Raw genomic sequence first — 5000 nt, 5'->3', positions numbered from 1 at the left:
GATTCCTTCAGTGTAGCGCGCGTGCGGCCCAGAACATCTAAGGGCATCACAGACCTGTTATTGCTCAATCTCGTGCGGCTAGAAGCCGCCTGTCCCTCTAAGAAGAAAAGTAATCGCTGACAGCACGAAGGATGTCACGCGACTAGATAGCAGGCTAGAGTCTCGTTCGTTATCGGAATTAACCAGACAAATCGCTCCACCAACTAAGAACGGCCATGCACCACCACCCACCGAATCAAGAAAGAGCTATCAATCTGTCAATCCTTCCGGTGTCCGGGCCTGGTGAGGTTTCCCGTGTTGAGTCAAATTAAGCCGCAGGCTCCACTCCTGGTGGTGCCCTTCCGTCAATTCCTTTAAGTTTCAGCTTTGCAACCATACTTCCCCCGGAACCCAAAAGCTTTGGTTTCCCGGAGGCTGCCCGCCGAGTCATCGGAGGAACTGCGGCGGATCGCTGGCTGGCATCGTTTATGGTTAGAACTAGGGCGGTATCTGATCGCCTTCGAACCTCTAACTTTCGTTCTTGATTAATGAAAACATACTTGGCAAATGCTTTCGCTTCTGTTCGTCTTGCGACGATCCAAGAATTTCACCTCTAACGTCGCAATACGAATGCCCCCGCCTGTCCCTATTAATCATTACCTCGGGTTCCGAAAACCAACAAAATAGAACCGAGGTCCTATTCCATTATTCCATGCACACAGTATTCAGGCGGGCTTGCCTGCTTTAAGCACTCTAATTTGTTCAAAGTAAACGTGCCGGCCCACCCAGACACTCAATAAAGAGCACCTTGGTAGGATTTCAACGGGGTCCGCCTCGGGACGCACGAACACGCACGAGGCGGTCGCACGCCTTCGGCTCGCCCCACCGGCAGGACGTCCCACGATACATGCCAGTTAAACACCGACGGGCGGTGAACCAACAGCGTGGGACACAAATCCAACTACGAGCTTTTTAACCGCAACAACTTTAATATACGCTATTGGAGCTGGAATTACCGCGGCTGCTGGCACCAGACTTGCCCTCCAATAGATACTCGTTAAAGGATTTAAAGTGTACTCATTCCGATTACGGGGCCTCGGATGAGTCCCGTATCGTTATTTTTCGTCACTACCTCCCCGTGCCGGGAGTGGGTAATTTGCGCGCCTGCTGCCTTCCTTGGATGTGGTAGCCGTTTCTCAGGCTCCCTCTCCGGAATCGAACCCTGATTCCCCGTTACCCGTTACAACCATGGTAGGCGCAGAACCTACCATCGACAGTTGATAAGGCAGACATTTGAAAGATGCGTCGCCGGTACGAGGACCGTGCGATCAGCCCAAAGTTATTCAGAGTCACCAAGGCAAACGGACCGGACGAGCCGACCGATTGGTTTTGATCTAATAAAAGCGTCCCTTCCATCTCTGGTCGGGACTCTGTTTGCATGTATTAGCTCTAGAATTACCACAGTTATCCAAGTAACGTGGGTACGATCTAAGGAACCATAACTGATTTAATGAGCCATTCGCGGTTTCACCTTAATGCGGCTTGTACTGAGACATGCATGGCTTAATCTTTGAGACAAGCATATGACTACTGGCAGGATCAACCAGGGAGCTGCGTCAACTAGAGCTGAGCAGCCGGCCGCCCGGGAGTGTGTCCCAGGGGCCCGCGCGAACACGCAAGCGTCCGCTCAATTATTCTGCAAACAGGAGGAGGCTGAGCTCCCCTGCACAATACACCTCGAAACCCTCTCAGGTCCCGGCGGCGCGCAGCGCCGTCCTAAGTACTTGGTCGGGTTCGAGAGAGGCGCAATCGCCCGGAGTTAGGCGAGTAGACGCTTTAGGTGCGACCACCCGTGCTCCCAACTGAGCTTGCCGCTGCCGACAGAGGCCCGGGAGCGTGCTGTCGTGGCATTGCCGGCGGGAGACAACACGCGCCACCTACGGTGACCGGCAGCTCCAACGCCAGCGCCACAGAAGGGCAAAGGCCCCACGTGGGTGCCGAAGCGAACTCTCCCAGCACAGCGCACGTGCCAACACGTCTGCACAACTGCGATACAAACCACCAGCGAGAACCGCTGGGGCGACCGAGCAGCAGACGGCGTCGCGGCGCCGAGTGCCGGGCGGCGGCGCATCCTCAACGCACACAGTCCTCAGTCGGACCAGCACACTGCAGATGTCCACCGCGCTTCGCACCGGGCCCGCGAGGACCCACTTTGGCCGCCCGGCGCCGCGCGCAGGGTGCCCCGGCGCGCAGCTGCGCCGCCTGCCGCGTCCGTCGGCCGGCGCGCCTGCCACTGGGCGCCCCCACCAGCCGGCTGTAGCGCGTGCGCCCACGCACCGCGCGGCCAGCACGCCGGGCGGCCCCCCCTCACCGGCCGGGGACGGTCCCACCCAGCCACCGCCGCGTATCGCTTCACACACAGATTTGCCCTTACTGATTTACCTCCAGCAACAACAACCGCACCACAATGGGTTTACCAGTTGTTCATTTGCGTAACGTCACCAGCAAACGTAGACGTCCATCCCAGTTTGCAAATGCAACGATTATTGCATACCTGTCTGTTAGGTGCCACGACACACTACGTCTGCCCACATACACGCAACAAAATGTGCACGACTAGAGAACACGTGGGAGGTGGCCCCCTACGTATGCGATGTCCATTACGACACCGACTGTCAACCAGCATCTGTACCATGTCGCAGATGTGGAACGCGGTGCACCATGCTATCACACTGTGTGAGAAGAGACGACTACGTTTGAATACACGCGCCACTACATCAACAGACGGCTCATGCTGATCGCCATCCAGGGCGTCCGTTACTCCCACACGTCTCTATGGCGTACCACACTGCAATGTAGCTGTTATGGGGAGACGGCACGTGGCTGAGTGCACAACATTTGGACCGTATGGTTCGCTGTTGTTGGGCGCAGTCGTTGTACGGTCACACATGTGCCACAGCGTATCATTCAGTACATACGGACCTATGTGCAGTACAATGTGAGGGTTAAGCTTACGACATCAGCGGACAGTGGACACAGGCCGTACCACGACGTAGACTGAGCGCTTCGACATGCGAATGCCAGTGAACAGCTGCGAAGGGCATTGAACACGCAAGCACCTGAACGACCAGCGTGCGAAGGCAGGGGGGGGGGAGGGGGGGGCGATGTACATCCTGCAGTCGTCCACATTACAGTGTACAGCGGGAGCATGTAAAAAGTAAGCAACACTTGCGAAGTGTTGAACATGAAACGATACACAAGAGGGTGGGCGGTGCGAGTAGCGAACTATATTCAGAGGGTTGTGGTTAGACAACACTAGATTAATGTAACGTGTCATATGCCAATTACAGAGCAGGTTAAGGCACAACGTGGGTTAGGTTAAGGCACAACGTGGGTTAGGTTAAGGCACAACGTGGGTTAGGTTAAGGCACAACGTGGGTTAGGTTAAGGCACAACGTGGGTTAGGTTAAGGCACAACGTGGGTTAGGTTAAGGCACAACGTGGGTTAGGTTAAGGCACAACGTGGGTTAGGTTAAGGCACAACGTGGGTTAGGTTAAGGCACAACGTGGGTTAGGTTAAGGCACAACGTGGGTTAGGTTAAGGCACAACGTGGGTTAGGTTAAGACACAACGTGGGTTAGGTTAAGGCACAACGTGGGTTAGGTTAAGGCACAACGTGGGTTAGGTTAAGGCACAACGTGGGTTAGGTTAAGGCACAACGTGGGTTAGGTTAAGGCACAACGTGGGTTAGGTTAAGGCACAACGTGGGTTAGGTTAAGGCACAACGTGGGTTAGGTTAAGGCACAACGTGGGTTAGGTTAAGGCACAACGTGGGTTAGGTTAAGGCACAACGTGGGTTAGGTTAAGGCACAACGTGGGTTAGGTTAAGGCACAACGTGGGTTAGGTTAAGGCACAACTTGGGTTAGGTTAAGGCACAACGTGGGTTAGGTTAAGGCACAACTTGGGTTAGGTTAAGGCACAACTTGGGTTAGGTTAAGGCACAACTTGGGTTAGGTTAAGGCACAACTTGGGTTAGGTTAAGGCACAACTTGGGTTAGGTTAAGGCACAACTTGGGTTAGGTTAAGGCACAACTTGGGTTAGGTTAAGGCACAACTTGGGTTAGGTTAAGGCACAACTTGGGTTAGGTTAAGGCACAACTTGGGTTAGGTTAAGGCACAACTTGGGTTAGGTTAAGGCACAACTTGGGTTAGGTTAAGGCACAACTTGGGTTAGGTTAAGGCACAACTTGGGTTAGGTTAAGGCACAACTTGGGTTAGGTTAAGGCACAACTTGGGTTAGGTTAAGGCACAACTTGGGTTAGGTTAAGGCACAACTTGGGTTAGGTTAAGGCACAACTTGGGTTAGGTTAAGGCACAACTTGGGTTAGGTTAAGGCACAACTTGGGTTAGGTTAAGGCACAACTTGGGTTAGGTTAAGGCACAACTTGGGTTAGGTTAAGGCACAACTTGGGTTAGGTTAAGGCACAACTTGGGTTAGGTTAAGGCACAACTTGGGTTACATTGCGGTACAAATTGCGTTACATTGCGGTACAAATTGCGTTACATTGCGGTACAAATTGCGTTACATTGCGGTACAAATTGCGTTACATTGCGGTACAAATTGCGTTACATTGCGGTACAAATTGCGTTACATTGCGGTACAAATTGCGTTACATTGCGGTACAAATTGCGTTACATTGCGGTACAAATTGCGTTACATTGCGGTACAAATTGCGTTACATTGCGGTACAAATTGCGTTACATTGCGGTACAAATTGCGTTACATTGCGGTAGAAATTGTGGTACAAATTGCGTTACGAATTTGGTTAGGTTAAGGTGCAAAATGGGTTAGGTTAAGGTGCGAAATGGGTTGGATTACAGTACACAACGTGGTAAGAGAGTGTGTTGTTGGGGGGGGGGGCCGAGGTTCGTTGGTAGTGATCATTGTAAGTGAATGTCTGAGGCAGCGTCAGTATGTCACAGCAGTTATGTCTCGTCAGGATGCGCTTATGCGCTTTTC

At 52.8% G+C, this 5000-nt stretch overlaps 1 non-coding gene across 1 annotated transcript in view; it reads right to left on the bottom strand.

Moving 5' to 3' along the window:
* Positions 1-1589, bottom strand: part of LOC126151281 (small subunit ribosomal RNA) — a 1909-nt gene extending 320 nt beyond the window's left edge. Inside the window, exon 1 of the ribosomal RNA XR_007531906.1 lies at positions 1-1589. This exon is cut by the window's left edge and continues 320 nt beyond it. This is a non-coding gene — a ribosomal RNA (small subunit ribosomal RNA).
* Positions 1590-5000: the final 3411 nt, after the last annotated feature.

The sequence above is a fragment of the Schistocerca cancellata genome, unplaced genomic scaffold (assembly GCF_023864275.1).
Source record: "Schistocerca cancellata isolate TAMUIC-IGC-003103 unplaced genomic scaffold, iqSchCanc2.1 HiC_scaffold_1052, whole genome shotgun sequence".
NCBI lineage: Eukaryota > Metazoa > Arthropoda > Insecta > Orthoptera > Acrididae > Schistocerca > Schistocerca cancellata.
This window is presented reverse-complemented; position numbering and strand designations above follow the sequence as displayed.